This window comes from Pristiophorus japonicus, chromosome 21, assembly GCF_044704955.1.
Source record: "Pristiophorus japonicus isolate sPriJap1 chromosome 21, sPriJap1.hap1, whole genome shotgun sequence".
NCBI classification, from domain to species: Eukaryota; Metazoa; Chordata; class Chondrichthyes; family Pristiophoridae; genus Pristiophorus; species Pristiophorus japonicus.
The window spans coordinates 3,278,558-3,299,940 of record NC_091997.1 but is presented as its reverse complement, the minus strand read 5'-3'; the positions used below and the strand labels follow the sequence as shown (position 1 = coordinate 3,299,940).

General features: G+C 46.4%; 1 protein-coding gene and 1 long non-coding RNA gene across 11 annotated transcripts in view; one reads left to right on the top strand and one right to left on the bottom strand.

The window, feature by feature from the left end:
• Positions 1-3,604: 3,604 nt before the first annotated feature.
• On the bottom strand, positions 3,605-13,859 carry LOC139233771 (uncharacterized). Its single transcript, XR_011588213.1, has 3 exons — positions 13,063-13,859; positions 12,781-12,969; positions 3,605-4,429 (listed from the first exon to the last, which is right to left on the bottom strand). It is a non-coding gene; the product is annotated as an uncharacterized lncRNA (long non-coding RNA).
• Positions 13,860-14,127: 268 nt separating this feature from the next.
• raraa (retinoic acid receptor, alpha a) overlaps positions 14,128-21,383 on the top strand; it is a 634,542-nt gene continuing 627,286 nt past the window's right edge. For 9 of the 10 annotated variants that reach the window (XM_070864263.1, XM_070864259.1, XM_070864257.1 and 6 more), the window contains exon 1: positions 14,128-14,287. The gene's annotated coding sequence lies outside the window, so the exon portion shown is untranslated. Of the gene's footprint in view, positions 14,288-14,632; positions 14,651-21,383 lie in introns of those variants that run through there. The other variant, XM_070864262.1, reaches the window with a different exon arrangement.

The following is a 21,383-nucleotide window of genomic DNA, read 5'->3' as shown; positions in this document are numbered from 1 at the left end:
CTGAGACTGAGCCTTGGTTCTAGACTCTCCAGCTAGGGGAAACGGTCTCAAGACAGCTACCCATGCCACGCCCTCTTAAGAATTTTATACATTTCAATTAAATCACCTCTCGTTCTTCTAAACTCCAGAGAGTATAGACCCGTTCTACTCCATCTCTTGCATTCTAACCACCAAAAAATAATTCTGATGTGTTAATTTACAGAAACAAAAGCAGTAAATCTAAACCAATGTAGCATGGTAGAACCTTCAGCTTGCCAGACAATAGTCCAACCAAGTGGACCACTCCTGTAGAGCCAAGTGACCCGTGGGCTGGGGATTGCAGTCTTAGCAATGTAAGAATGTGTTTTAGTGCAAATAAAGCTTATCTTTCTGGCTGTTCTCTTAAGGAAAGCAATGCAGCCTATGGCATACAGGGACACAAGGAATAGGAGTAGGGGTAGTCCATACGGCCCCTCGAGCCTGTTCTGCCATTTAATAAGATCATGGCTGATCTTCTATCTCCACTTCTTTCCCACCCTATCCTTTGATTCCCTTAATATCCAAAAATCTATCGGACTCTATCTTAAATATTCTCAATGACTAAGCATCCACAGCCCTCTGAAGTAGTGCTGTCATCTGTGGATCAAAGCCCATCAAATATGATACAATAGCAAAATACAGCAGATGATAAATCTGAAATTAAACAAAATGCTGGGAATACTCGGCCATTAACGATTCAGGTCGATGACTTTTTAGAACTGAAGTTAGAGATTTAATAGTTTATAAGCAAGTACAGAGCCAGGGATAAAAGGGAGGGGGAAGAACAATCTAATACGGTGGAGGGCAAGAGTGATTAAATGACACTGTAACGGAATAACAAAGAAACAAAAGATGGGTCCAGAGGAGATGTAAATAGTTACAGCAGAACCATTACCAGCATCTGCTATCTGCGAAAATGGTGGTTATGGTCTGAAGTTGTTGAATTCAATGCTGAGGCTGGAAATATGACACGTGCTTTGGAATTTAGAAATCCTGAATCTGAACATCAAAATACCTTGTATTGTGTTCTATTGACCACAAGGGGGCACCGATGAACCATCAAGATGCAAGAATAGTTGGAATTCATATGTTGGGGAGGTGCAAGGTCACATTTTTGTAATGCTGGTCCCTGGTTTCATGAAAATATCGAAGCCACAGATTTTTGTTCTGTTTATAGTTTATGCTTCATTTGTTAAAGGTTGCATTTTTTTTTTGTTTTGAGGTGTTCAGTTGATTACAAAAGATTCTAATAAATTAATTAGAATCTACAGAAACCAGCCATTTGTCCCAACTGGACTAAGCTGGTGTTTATGCTTCACACCAGCCTCTTCATCATCTAATTAACTCTTCCCACTTGTGTATGCTGAAGGTTGTAATTGTGATCTTTTACAAGGGATCAATCTATGGTAATGGAAGAAAACCTGCAAACTAGGAAATAGACTTTGAACAATGAGCTGAAGACTCGATTGCCCAAAATGGCAAATGGTAGAGAAACTAAGATGAGGGGACAAGGGCCACAGTGCACGATACCATCAATGTTAAAGTAAGAGTTGATTCGGGAAATAATTACTCCTGACGATTGGAGAGAAGAGTTCCATTTTTTTGAGGCCTGAAGAAGAATATGTTCTTCTGTTTAAGAATGTGTTGAAGTTTTCTTTAAATTTGTTCAGGGATGTGGGTGTCGCTCGCTAGCCCGGCATTTGTTACCCATCCCTAATTGCCCTTGAGAAGGTGGTGGTGAGCCGCTGCCTTGAACCGCTGCAGTCCGTGTGGTGAAGGTGCTCCCACAGTGCTGTTAGGGAGGGAGTTCCAGGATTGTGACCCAGCGACGATGAAGGAACGGCCGATATATTTCCAAGTCAGGATGGTGTGTGACTTGGTTATGGTGTTCCCATGCGCCTGCTGCCCTTGTCCTTCTAGGTGGTACAAGTCGCTGGTTTAGGAGGTGCTGCCGAAGAAGCCTTGGCGAGTTGCTGCAGTGCGTCTTGTAGATGGTGCACACTGCAGCCAGGGGGCGCCGGTGGTGGAGGGAGTGAATGTTGAAGGTGGGGGATGGGGGGACGATCAAGTGGCTGCTTTGTCCTGGATGATGTCGAGTTTCTTGAGCATTGTTGGAGCTGCACCCGGTATTCCATCACACTCCTGACTTGTGTCTTGTAGATGGTGGAAAGGCTTTGGGGTGTCAGGAGGTGAGACACTCGCCGCAGAATACCCAGCCTCTGACCTGCTCTTGTGGCCACAGTATTTATGTGGCTGGTCCAGTTAAGTTTCTGGTCAATGGTGACCCCCAGGATGTTAATGGTGGTGGGTTCGGCGATGGTAATGCTGTTGAATATCACGGGGAGGTGGTTAGACTCTCGCTTGTTGGAGATGGTCATTGTCTGGCACTTGTGTGATACGAATGTTACTTGCCACTTATCAGCCCAAGCCTGAAAGTTGTTCAGGTCTTGCTGCATACGGGCATGGACTGCTCCATTATCTGAGGAGCTGCGAATGGAACTGGGCCCTTGATTCGGTCGCGCCTGCGCAGTGCGACGTACGAGAAAGCCGGAATTCGGACTCGAGACAGAATCAGGCACGTGGAGCTGTTTCTAGCTTTTGGATTATTTGGAACGGTTTCGCGACCTGTGGAATAGAAAACATAAAGAGATAGTGACCGGAGAGGGAGAGAGAGAGAGAGAGAGAGACTTGGGGAGGAGGGAGGGAGGGAGAGACTGGGGGCATGGAAGAGAAAGACTGGGGGTAGAGATGGATGGGGGGGGGGGGCGAGAGAGACCGGGGGAGAGAGATGGAGGGGAGAGGGGGAACTCGGAAGACTGATCACGATCTTCCAACCCCCTTTACACCCACACCCGCTTTCTATGAAAGCTCGGTGTACGTGTGACAAGGGACATCGTTGAAGCAGGTGAAATCCAGAAGTCACGACACTGTCACTATTCACTTCATACCCAATAAACCTGTTAACAATCCTTGACCCACACTCAATTCTCCATCTATGGCGGGGCGTCGGGAACTTGGACTGGGGTTATCAGAAACTTGTGCTGGCATAGGGGAGCTCAATTCTGTCTGGGGTCTGAAGCCAGAATGGCTCGAATTACACTTTGCAAAGTCGATCAGAACTTGGGCTGGCTTTTTCAATGACACATTCCAGAGAAACTTCTGGGTGTGGCTTATCCTCCATGGGGACCAATCGGCAATCAGGTCATGGGATCATGGAGAGTCATTATCAGAGCATTTTCCAGTGAAAATAGTGACTTCTTTTTTCAATGTGGGTCCTGTGTCAAGTAGTTGGATAGTTTCTAGATGTACCTCTATGGTGAACAATTCTGATACCCAGCTTGTACAGATGCTTCTCTCTCCATGGATTCTATAAACCACTTGTTTTCGAGCTACTGATATCCGTGCTGTAAGTGGGAAAATTCCAGATGTTACTGTGTTGATGCCTGGAGGGTTGTGCTAATTCATGGCTGAGCTGATTTTTGAGAATGATGTTTTGAACATTATTTTTTTTTTTAGCTCAGATTTTTACTCCACATTCTTTCTCTTCTCCCCTTACCCATAAAGCAGGTAGGGAACCTTCTGGCAGGCTTCGAATACAGCGTTGTACACCACTGTTAATGCATATAAAATAAATAAATATATTACATAAATAAATATATATTTTATTCCCACTTGCATGTAAGTTGCTCAGCACCTCCGTATGGGCAACCAAAGGACATGGCATCATTTGCACTCTACTGAGGCACAGTATGCTGTGTAAATACAGCAACGGGTCAGTTATTGTTACCCTCATTTTCTTCCCCTTCCTCTCCCATTGCTACAACCAAAAGGTAAAATCTTGGGCCACCTGTGCACCATATAGCCCTCTTGACAGAATAGTAGCTGGATTATGTTCACTGCCTTACATCCCTACACTAATGGTTCTGTTAAACTGTCCATTTGAAACATCCCCTGCTGATGTACATAACCAATAGGAGCAGGAGTAGGCCCTCGAGTCTGCTCCGCCATTCAATACGATCATGGCTGATCTACCTCAATTCCACTTTCCTGCATTATCCCCAAATCCCTTGATTCCCTTAGTGTCCAAAAATCTATCGATCTCTGTCTTGAATATACTCCAGTCCTCTGCGGTAGAGAATTCCAAAGATTCTGATTGTAAGAATTATTGTATGACTTTCACACCTCCCATGATAGGTCTTAGAGAGGGGTTCATATACCTGAATCCACCTCAACAGAAAACACACACACATGCACTAACTCTCAGATTTTTTATGTAACCGCTAACACACGGATTAAATACAACCCAACTTATCTGTCTTCAGGTGCCCAGTGATCAAACCGACGATCACGAGTCTGGTGAATCTTGAGATGTCTTCTTTCCGTTAGACCAGGACACATTTGTCCTGGCCAACTGGAGTAAAAAAAAAACAAGGTATTGTGTTAATTCTTATATTCTTTGTGTCCAGACTTCTCTTGTGGCTCTCACATGCATATCTCAATGAATGGCTCCTTAAGCATAGCTATTCTCCTTGTTGCTCATGGTTGGTTCAAAGTCCAGTGGGGTTACTTCACCATACATGTGTGTCACTTGTTGAAGTTTAAAGAGGGGCTTGCTTATCTCAACAGTGCTGGTCGGTTGTAATGGTCCCATAGCAACCCCAGTTTTGTCCTTGGTTACCAGCTACCTTTTGTCTGAGTAATGTCTGTTAAATATATTCCTCTATTTTCCTGTTTCTCAACTTGCATGTTAACATGGTTTCGCCATCATTAAAAGTTCTCTTTTGTATTATAGTTCTTGTTAGGAATGTTTAAAACAGATTTTCCTTCAAGAGTGAAGAAATTTCTTCTCATCACAGTCCTAAATGGCCAACCCCATATCCTGAGACTGTGCCCCCTGGTTCTAGACTCTCCAGCCTGGGGAAACAACCTTGCATTTACCCTGTCAAGCCTTCTAAGAATTATAATTGAGTCTGATTTGCTGTTGTCTGGCAGTCAGCATGATAGTGTGTCTGAGCAGTGACTAAACCTTTCTGAACTGTGTCTGGAGATTAGAGTGATGGACAGCACTGGGACTCAAGAGCATCAACGTTTTGATTCTGGTTATTGGGGCTGCCTCTGGGCTATTTTAAACAAATCCAGCACATGGGCTTCACTTCAGAGAAATAAAGTGGGTTTTATTCAAGTTGGCTCGAGCAAGAATTGACTCATCTTGTTGATGTGTTGTATGGAGTGGACACAGGGGAGCTGCACTCAAAGACCTGCTCCTGCCAAGAGCCTCGATTTAATTATCTCACTGTCTCTGCTCCAGGTCAAACCAGTACACCCACAAATCCCATCGCTAAAAACTGAGGGAATCCGAACATAGGAACAGGAGGAGGCCATTCAGCCCCTCGAGCCTGCTCCACCATTCAATGGCTAATCTGCAACTGAACTCACTCTCTCCGCCTTCGGCTCATATCCCTTAATAACTGGTTCACAGAAAACTATCAATCTCAAATTTAAAATTAACAATTGATCTAGCATCAATTGCTGTTTGTGGAAGAGAGTTCCAAACATCCACCCTTTGTGTATAGAAGTGTTTTCCAATTTCACTCCTGAAAGGTCTGGCTCTAATTGTTAGAATAGGCCCCCCAGTCCTAGACTCCCCAACCAGCAGAAATAGCTTATCTCTATTACCCTATCTGTTCCCCTTAATATCTTGTAAACTTCAATCAAATCACTCCTTAACTTTCTACATACTAGGGAATACACCCCGAATTTGTGTAATCTCCCTTCGTAACTTAACCCAGGTATAATTCTGGTAAACCCAGGCTGCACTCCCTCCAAGGCCAATATACCCTCCCTAAGGTGTGGTCTAACCAGGGCTTTGTACAGCTGCAGCACAACTTCAACCCCCTTGTATTCTAGTCTTCTAGATAGAAAGGCCAGCACCCATTAGCCCTTTTAATTATTTTCTGTACCTGTTCATGCATGGTTGGCTTTAACTGGACATCTGACATCAGCTGATGAGACACATGAAAATAGAAAGGTTTGCAGAGACTGAGTAATTCATCTAAACCCTCCTTTCTGCTGTCAGTAGTGTTCTGGAGCGCCCGCTCAGCCCATAAAAAAATTAGAAGGAACGTTGGCTGTTAGTATGAAAGTTTAGTATTAATTGTGCAGGAAATTGACAAAAAAACCTTAGTTACTTTGAATCTTTTAGACTTTCATAGTGCTATCATACTGTAACATTCCCTTTATGTGTACACAAGTACAGATAGGGTTCTGTATAGTATAGTGCAGTCTTCTCTGTGCCAAGTCCCACTCCCCCATCACCCCTGTGTTCGCTGACCTACATTGGCACCTGGTTAAGCAACGCCTCGATTTCAAAATTCTCATCCTTGTTTTAAAATCTCTCTATGGCCTCGGTCCCTCCTCTCTCTGTAATCTCCTCCAGCCTCACCCCCAAGATGTCTGCGCTCCTCTAATTCTGCCCTCTTGAGCATCCCTGATTATAATCGCTCAACCATCGGTGGCCGTGCCTTCTGTTGCCTGGGGCCCTAAGCTCTGGAACTCCCTCCCTAAACCTCTCCACCTCTCTACCTCTCGACCTCTCTTTCCTCCTTCAAGACGCACCTTAAAACCTTCCTCTCTGACCAAGCTTTTGGTAACCTGCCCTAATTTCTCCTTATGTGGCTCAGTGCCAGTTTTGTTTGTCGCACGATACTATCTGTGAAGCGCCTCAGGACGTTTCACTACGTTAAAGGCGCTATATAAATACAAGTTGTTGTTGCTAAAAGGCAGGAATGCATCTTGGGGTGAGATGGAATCATAAACCTTGAGAGCAAAGCTCAAGCCGTTCAGCCTCATGTCACTGCTACATTGTGCTTTATGCAGTATGTAGAAACTTTAACATTATTTTGCAGGTTTTGTTCTTGCGGTGTGCTGGTTGACAGCAGCAGGGGTAGGGATGGTAGCTCCTGCTGCCAAACCATATGACTTGGACAGAAATGTTATCTACCACATGACTTTAAAGGCCTTGCTGCGAGATTTATTCTGCCATGTGTTGCGGGAGATGTCGTATCAACATATTCCGTCACTTGAGCTCATTGTTGGGGGTGTTATTAATTCAGCTCACTCAATTAATGATGGAATATTGGTTTTTGGGGGGGGGTGGCGGAGAGCACAAGAAGAGAGAGAGAGATAAATTTTGTTTCCTTGAATCCTATCCATTGCTAGCTGACAATAACAATGCCTTGGCTGTGATTGAGGAGAATCTATGACTCAGTTTTTGAATTGACATGTTCGAAAAAAGACCCCACCCTATGAACACAAAAGGCTTCTTTGTTGTACATTTGTCATTTGCATGAAGTCACTTCATGCAAATCCATTTTGAGTTCAACTACTGTCAATGTGGCAAAGGTTGAGCTTCTACCTGAAGCAGTGATGAGGAGAGCTTACATAAAACCAGACTTGCATTCCCTGGAATATGGAAGATTAAGGGGGGGATTTGGTTGAGGTTTTTAGGGTTTTGAAAGGAAATGATAGAGTAGAGAGAGAGAATTTTTTCCGCTGGTGGGGGAAGACTAGGACAACAACAATTTGCATTTAAATAGCACCTTTAACATAGTAAAATGTCCCATTTTAACAGAGCGGAATCTCCCTGTTGTCAGCCACTGAGAAAATCATCGCTAGAATCCTCGTCAACCGTCTTCTCCCTGTGGCTGAGGAGCTCCTCCGGAGTCACAGTGCGGATTCCAACCACTACGGGGTACAACGGACATGATCTTTACGGCGCGACACTGCAAGAGAAATGCAGGGAACAGCACCAACCCTTGTACATGGCCGCCTTTGACCGTACAAAGGCCCTTGACACTGTTACCCGCGAGGAACTATGGAGCGTCCTCCTCCGTTTCGGCTTCCCCCAAAAGTTTGTCGCCATCCTCCGCCTGCTCCACGATAACATGCAGGCCGTGATCCTGACCAACGGATGCACCACAGACCCAATCAACGTCCGGACCTGGGGTCAAGCAGGGCTGCGTCATCGCCAGCTCTTCTCGATATTCCTCGCTGCAATGCTCCACCTCACGCTCAACAAGCTCCCTGCTGGAGTGGAACTAAAACTATAGAACCAGTGGGAACCTGTTCAACCTTCGTCGCCCCAGGCCAGGTCCAAGACCGTCCCATTCTTTGTCGTCGAGCTACAGTACGTGGCACGCACATTCAAAGGCTGAACTCCAAGTCATCGTCAACATCTTCACCGAGGCATACGAAAGCACAGGCCTTACACTAAAGACAAAGGTCCGCCATCAACCTGACCCCGCCACACAGCACTGCTCTCCCGGCCATCAGGATCCACAGCGCGGCCCTAGACAACGTGGACTACTTTCCATACCTCGGGAGCCTATTATCAGCAAGGGCAGATATCGACGACGAGGTCCAACACCGCCTCCAGTACGCCAGCGCAGCCTTCGGCCGCCTGAGGAAGAAAGTGTTCGAAGATCAGGATCTCAAATCTGGCACCAAGCTTTATGGTCTACAGGGCCGTAGTGATGCCCGCCCTCCTGTATGGCTCAGAGACATGGACCATGTACAGTAGACACCTCAAGTCGCTGGAGAAATACCATCAACGATGTCTCCACAAGATCCTACAAATCCCCTGGGAGGACAGACACACCAACGTCAGTGTCCTCGATCAGGCCAACATCCCCAGCATCGAAGCACTGACCACACTCGACCATCTCCGTTGGGCAGGCCACATTGTTTGCATGCCCGACACAAGTCTTCCAAAGCAAGCACTCTACTCGGAACTACACGGCAAGCGAGCCCCAGGTGGGCAGAGGAAACGTTTCAAGGACACTCTCAAAGCCTCCTTGATAAAGTGCAACATCCCCGCCGACACTTGGGAGTCCCTGGCCAAAGACCGCCCTAAGTGGAGGAAGTATATCTGGGAGGGTGCTGAGCACCTCGAATCTCGTCGACGAGAGCATGCAGAAAGCAAGCACAGGTAGCGGAAGGAGCGCGCGGCAAACCAGTCCCACCCACCCTTTCCTCCAACGACTATCTGTGACAGAGACTGTAGTTCCTGTATTGGACTGTACAGTCACCCGAGAACTCACTTTTAGAGTGGAAGCAAGTCTTCCTCGATTTCAAGGGACTGCTTATGATGATGATAAATGTCCCAAGGTGTTTCACAGGAGCATTACCAAACAAAATTTGACACCGAGCCACATAGAGATTTTTGCACAGGTTACCAAAAACCTGGTCAATGAGGTAGATTTTAAGGAGCGTCTTAAAGGAGGAGAGCCAGGACAAAGGGACATAACCTTAAAATCAGAGCTGGCCATTCAGGAGAGAAGTTGGGAAACACTTCTTCATCCAATGGGTGGTAAAACTGTGGAACTTTCTCCCACAAAAAGCAGCAGATGCTAGCTCAATTCATAACTTTAAATCCGAGATCAATAGATTTTTGCCAGCTTACAGATATTAAAGGATATGGAGCCAAAGCGCCTAAATGGAGTTAGTATACAGATCAGCCATGATCTCATTGAATGGTGGAACAGGCTAGAGGGGCTGAATTTCCTACTCCTGTTCCTATGACATGAACATGTTAAACATGTATAGAAGGAGAAACTGCTTTCACTGGCAGGAAGATCGGGAACTGAGGACACAGATTGAAAATAATTGGAAAAAAATCCAGGGGGGAAACAAGGAGAACTTTTTTTTCTGCAATGAGTTATGATCTGGAATGTGCTGTCTGGAAGGGGTGATGGAAGCAGATTCAATACATTTTAAAAGGGAATTGGATGTACACTTAAAATGGAAAAATTTGCAGGGCAGTGGGGAAAGAGCAGGGGAGTGTGATTAATTGGACAGCTCTTTCAAAGAGCTGGCACAGACATGATGGGCCAAATGGCCTAATTCTGTGCTGTATCATTCTATGATGATTCTATGACAGTTTGGCTTTCTGTTCATTACATATTCTGACTGGGTCTAATGTTAGCTTCACTGAATCTTTTGGGTGCAATTTTAACCTAACATAAGAACATAAGAATTAGGAGCAGCAGTTGGCCATTCAGCCCCATGAGTTTGCTCCACCATTCAATGAGATCATGGCTGATCTTCTACCTCAACTCCACTTTCCTGCACTGTCCTCATATCCCTTGATTCCCTTAATATTCAAAAATCTATCAATCTCCATCTTGAATATACTCAAAGACTGAGCCTCCACAGCCCTCTGGAGTAGAGAATTCCAAAGATTCACCACCCTCTGAGTGAAGAAGTTTCTCCTCATCTCAGTCCTAAATGGCCGACCCCTTATTCTGAGACTGTGACCCCTGGTTCTAGACTCCCCAGCCAGAGGAAACATCCTCCCTACATCTACCCTCTCAAGCTCTGTAAGAATGTTGTATGTTTCAATAAAATCGATCACCTCTCATTCTTATAAATTATATAGAATATAGGCCTATTCTACTCAATCCCTCATCCTATGACAATTTCCCCCCCCCCCCCCCCCCCATCCCAGGAATCAGTCTGGTGAACCTTTGTTGCACTCCCTCTGTGGCAAGTATATCCTTCCTTGGGTAAAGAGACCAAAACTGTGCACAATAGTTCAATATACAATAACCCACCTGTCGAGAGATTGGTGTGATCGGGGGCAGCGATGGGTTTACACCCTGCCCAGTTTTACTCTCCATTGAAGTCAATTAGTAATATTGGACGGGGTGTAAAGCTGGGGTTGCACCCGATCCTGTCAGCTTCCCGCCCAGCGGGTTAGGTTAAACTGACCCCCATTCAGTACCAAGACTTCACGTTGTTCGAGTGTATTTTCAAACAGAGAAGGAATAGAAAGTTTATAAAGCAGCACAAGCAGATGGTTAAATGCATTCACCATCTTTTTGATTTCTTATTACAGAACAGAACCTGTTGTAGATGACTATATTAAAAGTCACTTTTGTTTGGTTGTTGTAATAGTTACTGGGGACAATTCTAAAGGCACAGATGTTTTGTGATATCTGGCTTTCCAGTATGATACAGTTTAAGGGAACAGTAGTGTGGTGGTTATGTTTCTGGACGAGTAATCCAGAAGCCAGGATGATCTGGTGACAAATGCTACCATGCCAGTTGGGGAATTTAAATTCAAATAAATAAATCTGGAATTTAAAAAAAAAAGCGAGTATCAGTAATGTTGACCATGAAACTATCGGATTGTTGTAAAAACCCATCTGGTTCACTAATGGAAGAAAATCTGCTGTCCTTACCCGGTCTGACCTATATGTGACTCCAGACCCACAGCAATGTGGTTGATTCTTAACTGCCCTCTGAAATGGCCCAGCAAGCCACTCAGTTGGTTCAAGGCCAATTAGACATGGGCACTAAATGCTGACCTTGGCAGCGACGCCCACATCCTGTGAACGAATAAATAACATTTTCTGGTTTTAGGACGGTCCCGACAAGGTTCTATTACGGAACAAGGAAAACTCTGCCAGGCTGCGAGTGGCATTGTAACATCATCATCGTAGGCAGTCCCTCGAAATCGAGGAAGACTTGCTTCCACTCCAAAAGTGAGTTCTCAGGTGACTGAACACTCCAATACGGGAAATACAGTCTCTCTCACAGGTGGGACAGGCAGTGGTTGAAGGAAAGGGTGATTGGGGAGTCTGGTTTGCTGCACGCTCTTTCCGCTTCCTGCGCTTGATTTCTGCATGCTCTCGGCGACGAGACTCGAGGTGCTCAGCGCCCTCCCGGATGCTCTTCCTCCACTTAGAGCGGTCTTTGGCCAGGGACTCTCAGGTGTCACTGGGGATGTTGCATTTTATCAGGGAGGCTTTGAGGGTGTCCTTGAAGCGTTGCAACAATCTGTTCTAATGAAAGTGCAGCAACTGAAATGGCAGATTTTCTGATCTCCCTGCCTATACTGACTGACCTGCTAATTGTTTACAGCATTTTCAGCTTTTGTTTCAGATTTGCAATTTGCTTTTGCAACAATAGGCCTCTGTTCCCAGATGAAGTGGGAGGAGGTGGGGCATTGGGAAGATGGGACAGGGATTGGTGGGGGGGGGACGTGCTCCACATGCTCCCAATGGCTGCAGACACTCTAGTTCATCTTTTTAGTTCTTACTGCACTGTATTGAATTTATTCCAGTTCAGAGTATATTCACTGTTACAATAAACTGAATTATGGATGGTAACATTATCCAACAAGTTCAAGCACTCTACATATCCCAATAGTAAACCTACGAGAAACGGCGCATAAGAACCAGATACTCTGTCCCATCTTTGAGCTTTACAACTGCTACAGCAGATCTACCATCACTTGTAACTCCAGAGTTCTGAAGAAGTAGTATAGTTGGTACTGGGATCTAACATGGTCAGGGTGCGGTCTCAAATAGGTTCCTAACTTAATAAAGGCACAGAGAAAATTGATAGCTGAATTCTCCTATTCCCTTTTCTAATATGCTAGCTAGCCTTACACCTCTCCAGCTAGTGTTCAGAGATTCTATGGGTGACTGTGGCTATCTGATATAACCTGTCTCTAAGTGCCAATTGTTTCTAACATTTAATTGATATTTTAGATTGAACCTGGCAACCCTGACAGATGCTCAGTCAGTGGATTCTGTGTTTCAGTGCAGACAAGTGTGAGCTCGGACCTGCCTGAATTAGTGTGCCAGTGATAATGGCAGCAGGGGTATCACAGTCAAAATGATGAACAGTAACCCAGTGAAACTAGGACCTGGTGGAGTTGGTACCTGGTCGATTAGTAATAGGGGAGTTGTGACTGACCTGGTGGGTACTCGGTCTTGGTAGGAGTTATCCAAGTAGCTTTGATGGACCCTAACTCAAAGGGTACAGGAGCCAGTAGTTGGTGCTGCGGCAGGGGATGTTTGTCCTTGTACTTTGTTGACTGTAAAGAGCTTTGGTACGTCCTGAGGTCGTGAAAGGCACTATATAAATGCAAATTCTTTCTTTGACCTGAGAGTAAGACAGAGCAGTAGTTCAAATGGTTTTAACCTAGGCAATTGGTGAAGAATGGCAATTTGCAATCCAAAGGGCACCAAATCCTACCTATTGATTAGGAAGGTAACAGACACTAATGCGGCAACCAGTTGGACCTGTCAGTTTGCCAGATCTTGATAGTTGGGGGGAGCGAGGACCCCACAGTCAATGAGGGAGGAGAGGTGCTCAATGGAGGCGAGCGTTAGGACCCATCAGTCGATGGTGAAAGGGGGGGGAAACGAACTCAACGGGTGCTAGGACCTGGCAGTAGATGGTAGAGCGGGAGGCGTGAACCCGACTGCGCTAGGAGCTGGCAGTCGATGGTGGAGGGAGGGAGAACTTGATGGGCGGTAGGACCCATCAGTCGACGGTGGAGGGCGAGAGAACGCGACGGGCGCTAGGACCTGGCAGTCGATGGTGGAGCGGGAGTGCGATCCCGACGGGCGCTAGGACCCGGCAGTCGATGGTGGAGCGGGAGGGCGATCCCGACGGGCGCTAGGACCCGGCAGTCGATGGTGGAGCGGGAGGGCGATCGCGACGGGCGCTAGGACCCGGCAGTCGATGGTGGAGCGGGAGGGCGATCGCGACGGGCGCTAGGACCCGGCAGTCGATGGTGGAGCGGGAGTGCGATCCCGACGGGCGCTAGGACCCGGCAGTCGATGGTGGAGCGGGAGGGCGATCCCGACGGGCGCTAGGACCCGGCAGTCGATGGTGGAGCGGGAGGGCGATCGTGACGGGCGCTAGGACCCGGCAGTCGATGGTGGAGCGGGAGGGCGATCGCGACGGGCGCTAGGACCCGGCAGTCGATGGTGGAGCGGGAGGGCGATCGCGACGGGTGCTAGGACCCGGCAGTCGATGGTGGAGCGGGAGGGCGATCGCGACGGGCGCTAGGACCCGGCAGTCGATGGTGGAGCGGGAGGGTGATCGCGACGGGCGCTAGGACCCGGCAGTCGATGGTGGAGCGGGAGGGCGATCGCGACGGGCGCTAGGACCCGGCAGTCGATGGTGGAGCGGGAGGGTGATCGCGACGGGCGCTAGGACCCGGCAGTCGATGGTGGAGCGGGAGGGCGATCCCGACGGGCGCTAGGACCCGGCAGTCGATGGTGGAGCGGGAGGGCGATCCCGACGGGCGCTAGGACCCGGCAGTCGATGGTGGAGCGGGAGGGCGATCCCGACGGGCGCTAGGACCCGGCAGCGCTCACACCGAGCGGCGCTCGAGCTGCTGTCCCCGGTTGTGTCGAGACGACTGTGAGGAGCCCGCCGGATCCGAGCAGCCGCCGCCCGGCCGCAGACAGTGAGTAGCAGCCCCCGGGGCCCCGCGGACAGGCGCGCCTCTTGCTGCCCCTGCCGAGGTGCCGGCCCTCCCGGCACAACTTTACCCTGCCCGGGCTCCCCCACACCGCCAGCCCAGCCGGGACTCGCTGAGAGGCGGGGAAGAGGCAAATCGAGAGGCGGGGCTGCAGGGGAGCCCCAGGCGGGGCCTAGGAGCAGCAAGGGGAGAAATTTAAATCGTGCCTGTGAAAAGTTTACCGAAGTGCCTGCCCAGAAATGCTGCTGGTCCCGGTGGAGCTGAGCGCAGATTGTCGTCTTTTAAAAGTTAATTTGATTGATCAATTACCTGAGATCAGCTTGGGATTTGAATCTGCAGCATTTCCCTGTGGGTTTCTTTTTGTTTATATATTTGAATGTTTACTTTTTATTGTAAGAAAATATTTGCCTCTTAATCAATTATCTTGTGGAAATATTTACAATTGGAGTCAAAACAAAATGCGTTCAGCCTGCATTCAGGTGATTTATTTGTTAAAGCATTTAACTTGGCTCTGCTGGTTTGAGGTGAGTGTGGGAGGCACTTTGTGTTAGCTTGGTTGTTTGGATTTATTGTGAATGTTTATTTCCACCTCCCTCCCTTCCCCCTTTTTGTTATTTTGCATTTTGTTTCCCCGCCCTTCTCTCTTGAAGGCCGGCTTAGGACCTGGTTCCACCGTTTTCAGCTGCTCTCTGGTGCCTCACTGAGGTGGTTCATCCGTGGGTCCAGGCAGCGAGAGTCAGTCAGCTGTTGTACCGTGGGTGGTATCACAGTCGAGCCTGATCCTGCTCTCACCTGATGTTCAGATGGCTCACGGTATTTGGCTGTTGATTGTCACTTGCTAGGTAGACTGTGATACCATTGCAGTTGCTTATCGACACAGAAAATGTTGACTAATTTACTGTGCAAAAGTTGGATCATGGACGAGCCATGTAGACCAGAAGCTTGCAGGTTCCATCCCTGGCCTCTGCTAAGCCAGGATTGCAGTAAGCTACCACAGTTGACCTCAGTTCAATGGACTGGGTAGAGGGAAAGAATCAATGAGAGTTTGCAGTCCTGATCATAGTCCACTGACTCCTGCTGGAAGCATGTGTGCATGGATGTTGACTGAAGATGTATGCATGGATGTTGACTGAAGACTAGGTAAGACTGCATGTGATGCCGTCCATGGTGGAATGGCCTCCAGAGTAGAATAGCCTGTCAGTGATCACTGCTTAGACTTGCATGGTGAATGGCCACTTGAGTGAGACAACATAGGATTATTGCTGCCAGTTATACTTTACCCTCACAATAATCAGCAGCTTCAGAAGGGGTGGAAATATTTCTAACCAAAATGAACCCCATGAACTTAATGTAGATATATATAAAAACAACAGATATGCTTGAGTGATTGCAAGCATGTGATCTCATTGTGAAGTTTATAAAACTTCTTATAAACTGCATAAACATTGCTGTTGCATTTTCAAACATCCGCTGAGCCCCGCTGAGTTTGGTGTCGTAATCAGTATGAAGTAATCTATTATTTTCTACATGGAATACACTGGTGATAGAATTTTTTGGTAATAAAATGATTTTCTTGGTCAGTTTTTAGCAGTGACACCGTCGTGTTTAAGCGGACATCCTTGTGTATCAGTTGTAGGAAAAAGAAGAAAGATTTACATTTATATAGTGTTTTTCACAGCCACCAGATGTCTCAAAGTGCTTTACAGCCAATGAAGTACTTTTGGAGTGTAGTCACTGTTGTAATGTAGGAAACGTAGCATTTAATTTGCATATAAGTAAGCTCCCACAAACAACATATGTTATGTTGATTGAGGGATAAATGTATTGGCCAGGGCACGGGATAACTCCCCTGCTCTTCTAAATAGTGCCATGGGATCTTTTATGTCCACTTGAGGGAGCAGACGGGGCCTCGTTTTAACCTCTCATCCGAAAGATGGCACCTCCAATAGCACAGTGCTCCCTCAGCACTGCATTAGAGTGTCAGCCTAGATTTGTTTGTGCTCAAGTCCCTGGAGTGGGACGAACCCACAACCTCAGGCGAGAGTACTACCCACTGAGCTACTGGCTGACAGTGTCACGAAGCAATGTCACAAAGCTATAGTTGGCAGAGAAATGGACCTAAAACTAGTCCTCTTGTGAAATTAATGATCTAAATTATAATTTTAAAAATCTCCAGTGATTGAAGGGCTCTTCCAGTAACCTGGCTAACATTCCTCTCTCCAAATTAGTAGTCATTCATCTTATTTCTGTTTGTGGAATATTGCGTGCAGAATGGCTGCCGCATTTGCCTACACAGTGTTTTTATTTTGTTCTGCTTTGCGTCAGCTGTTTCTCTGAGTTAGAGGTTTGTGGGTTCAAGTCCCATTCCAGAGACCTGAGCACAAACTGCAGGCTGACACTCCAGTGCAGTGCTGAGGGAGTGCTGTGCTGTCAGAGGTGCCGTTCCCCCAATTTTAATGTGCTTGCATTGCTGCTGTTCTTTACAGTTTATGAGGCCATCCGGGTGGAGCTGCACAATTTAGATAAGCAAAAGGTGGACAAAGATGTGACTTGCAAAATTTTCATGATCAAATTATGACATTACTTGTATGAGACTGCAAAACTCAATAGTTTTAAGGAACTACTTGGGAATATGCTATCTTTTAAAATATTCAGTATATTATATAGTCAGTAATAGATATGAGAATGATTACAAGGCAGGAATCTCATTGAGGAGTTCAGGTGACATTGCAAACAACAAAGCTCAACGATTAGATTACTGCTTTGAAATCACTTGCATGTATCCATTGTTCCTTATAACATTGTTCTGTGATTAGAATGGATTTCGATAAGAGTGTATTTGGGGGTATGGGTGTAAGTAATATCTGTTTTATGATTTCTCTGCTACAACCTTAGTAGTTAATGAACACCAGTTTCCTGATGGTCAACTGTAAATACTATTTTTCTAAATCATCATCATCATAGGCAGTCCCTCGAAATCGAGGAAGACTTGCTTCCACTCTAAAAATGAGTTCTCAGGTGATTACAGTCCAATACGGGAATTACAGTCTCTGTCACACACAGTGGTTGAAGGAAAGGGTGGGTGGAGAGTCTGGTTTGCTGCACGTTCCTTCCGCTGCCTGCACTTGTCCTCATGCTCTCGGCGACGAGACTCGAGGTGCTCAGCGCTCTCCTGAATGTTCTTCCACCACTTAGGGCGATCTTGGGCCAGGGACTCCCAGGTGCCAGTGGGGATGTTGGGGATCAATGAGGCTTTGAAGGTGTCCTTTAAACGTTTTCTCTGCCCACCTGGGGCTTGCCTGCCGTGTAGGAGTTCCGAATAGAGCGCTTGCTTTGGGAGTGAATTACATGCTCAACAAGTTCCCCACTGAAGTGGAACTAAATTTTAGAACCAATGGGAACCTGTTCAACTTTCGTCGACTCCAGGCGAGATCCAAGGTCGTCCCATCCTCTGTCATCGAACTACAGTACGCGGACGACGCTTGCGTCTGCGCACATTCAGAGGCTGAACTCCAAGCCATCGTCATCACCTTCACCGAGGCGTATGAAAGCATGGGCCTTGCACTAAACATTTTTCTAAATAATCACAATATAGCAGTTACTGTGACACAGTGCATTGGTGCTCCCATATACTTTCACATGGATATAGATACTAATCGTATATATGGTGTCAAATCCGGGTTTTTAATCTTGTCATTTACCTTATTGCTGTTGTGGGATCTTGCTGTGCCAAAGTTGGCTGTCGCACCTGCCTACATTACACCAGTGAATAGAATTTACAAAAAAAACTTCATGACCTGTGAGGTTGTAAAAGGTGTGATGTATATGGTTCGGAGGTTCAGCTGTAACTGTGTGTGACTGGCGATAACGTCAAACTGCAGCTGTAAAATAATATAATCCTACCCATGCTTTGCCAAACTTTGATTTGGAAAATATTAAACAAAAAATCTATATTAAAAGCAATTCCAGATTTTTTTCCTTAATTTTTATTTTTGGTAACTGCATGTAGGAATATTGACTTCATGGGGAGAAATTCCTCTAATGACAAAATGACAGAGTGGCTGTTTTGCTTCCCATGTAATGAATGATCCACTAATGAAATTGCATGTTTCAAAGCCACGAGCGCCTGTGATTTTGTTACTGTGTTAATTACGAAGGAAAATGAATAATTCCACACTGTTGGGTGTCTTAGATCCTACCTCAGTTCTGATCAATTCGGAGTGACTGGTAGGAGATGATCTATCAAGAAAGACTGGATCAACTGGGCTTGTATTCACTGGAGTTCAGAAGAATGAGAGGGGACCTCATAGAAACGTTTAAAATTCTGATGAGTTTAGACAGGTTAGATGCAGGAAGAATGTTCCCAATGTTGGGGAAGTCCAGAACCAGGGGTCACAGTCTAAGGATAAGGGGTAAGCCATTTAGGACTGAGATGAGGAGAAACTTCTTCGCCCAGAGAGTGGTGAACCTGTGGAATTCTCTACCACAGAAAGTTGTGGAGTCCAGTTCATTGGATATATTCAAGAAGGAGTTAGATGAAGTCCTTACTACTAGGGGGATCAAGGGGTATGGCAAGAAAGCAGGAATGGGGTACTGAAGTTGCATGTTCAGCCATGAACTCATTGAATGGCGGTGCAGGCTCGAAGGGCTGAATGGCCTACTCTTGCACCTATTTTCTATGTTTCGATGTTTCTATGACTAATACAAGAGCAAAATTCTGCAGACACTCGAAATTTTAAACAAAAACAGAGAATGCTGGAAATACTCAGCAGCAATGTTTCCCCAATTTTAAATTTGGGTGCGCGGTCCCTTTAACGGGCTGTGCGGCTCATTCACAAAGTTTCGCTCATCCCACATTGAAAAATCTAGTTCCAGGCTGCGCGGGACCGGCAGACAGCGGCTTAGAGGGAATGTTGCTCAGCGGGTCAGGCGTCATCTGTGGAGAAAGAAACAGAGTTATCGTTTCAGGGCGATGGCCCTTCATCAGTTCTGACGAAAGGCGATCATATAAGCCTGTTGTGAGATGTTTCTGCATAATTGTCTGAATGAAATGTGCATACAGCCTTGTGTCTTTCGCTATTAATTAATTTTTAAATTAATTCCAGTCCCCATCGCTCTTCTGACACCCCCGCCCCCCCCCCTCCCCAATTCAGTTCCAAGGTACCAGCAATCTTTTGGTACCTTGCTTCTAGTAGTCATTCTTAATATGTGAACATAGATTCTGATGTGAACTCCTTGAGTGTGGAGGCCATCCCAGCAGAACTCTGATCCAGTGCTGACCTCACTCACCCAGTATCAGTGGATGTGCAGTTTCCAACAGGGATCTGGACCACTTATTGCGTCGATTTAACCGTCGGGGACTGTGGTTGATTGTCGCACCCCTCTCGCTGCACAAGTTTACATCAGCTAACTCCATAGAGACTGGGGAATGAACCTGAGACTTTCGGGCCTGTTTCAGCTGTGCCGTCTGTCACTCACCACTTGCCCTAGATTAGTGGGTGGAGGGGTTCTGACTTTTTTTTACCGGCGGAGGTGAAGGATAGTTTAAAAATATGCTCGGTTACTACAGGGGACAAGTTTTTATTGTAAGGTTAAAAAGGCTGAAGGAATACATTTGTTGAGGGAGCTCTGTCAACAGATCAGTCTAAATTCCATCATGTCCTGCTCCGATAACCCCTCACAATTTTGCTGCGGTGAGAGAATCTCTGGATTCTACACCAGTCAGCAGAGAACTCTTTAAATAACTTTGGTAAAACATCACACAGTTAAGGGGTGCATTGGTTTCTGAGACTGTCCGGTCTAAACACAGCAGCAGTGGATTCCGAAATGAAGAGTTAACTGTTTTTCCACAGTTTTTCTCCTTTTGACCTTTCAGTGTCGGCTGTGGTTCACTTTCATCTCTGAGTCATAAGGTCGTGGGTTCAAGTCCCATTCCAGGGACTTGAGCACAAAAATCTAAGCTGACACTCCAGTGCTGTACTGAGGGAGTGCTGCACTGTCTGAGGTGCTGTCTTCGGATGAAACGTTAAACTGCAGATAGGGGTTGAGAAGTGGGATCCCTGGCTAGATATTTCCCACATGTAGCTAACTAGCTAACCCGATATTCTCTCACTCAGTACAGTCCAGTGTTTGGACCCTGGGATCCTCCTGTATTGACGTGGATAGAGAACTGGTTGGCAGACAGGAAGCAGAGAGTCGGAATAAACGGGTCCTTTTCAGAATGGCAGGCAGTGACCAGTGGGGTGCCGCAGGGCTCACTGCTGGGACCCCAGCTATTTACAATATACATCAATGATTTAGATGAAGGAATTGAATATAATATCTCCAAGTTTGCAGATAACACTAAGCTGGGTGGCGGTGTGAGCTGTGAGGAGAACGCTAAGAGGCTGCAGGGTGACTTGGACAAGTTAGGTGATTGGGCAAATGCATGGTAGATGCAGTATAATGTGGATAAATGTGAGGTTATCCACTTTGGTGGCAAAAACAGGAAGACAAAATATTATCTGAATGGTGACAGATTAGGAAAAGGGGCGGTGCAACGAGACCTGGTTGTCATGGTACATCAGTCATTGAAGTTTGGCGTGCAGGTACAGCAGGCGGTGAAGAAGGCAAATGGCATGTTGGCCTTCATAGCTAGAGGATTTGAGTGTGGAGCAGGGAGGTCTTATTGCAGTTGTACAGAGCCTTGGTGAGGCCACACCTGGAATATTGTGTTCAGTTTTGTTCCCCTAATCTGAGGAAGGACGTTCATGCTATTGAGGGAGTACAGCGAAGATTCACCAGATTGATTCCTGGGATGGCAGGATTGACATATGAGGAGAGAATGGATCAACTGGGCTTGTATCCACTGGAGTTTAGAAGAATGTGAGGGGATCTCATAGAAACATATAAAATTCTGATGGGATTGGACAGGTTAGAGGCAGGAAGAATGTTCCCGTTGTTGGGGAGTTCCACAACCAGGGGTCACAGTCTAAGAATAAGGGGTAAGCCATTTAGAACCGAGATGAGGAGAAACTTCTTCACCCAGAGAGTGGTTAACCTGTGGACTTCTCTACCGCAAAAGGTTGTTGAGGCCAGTTCG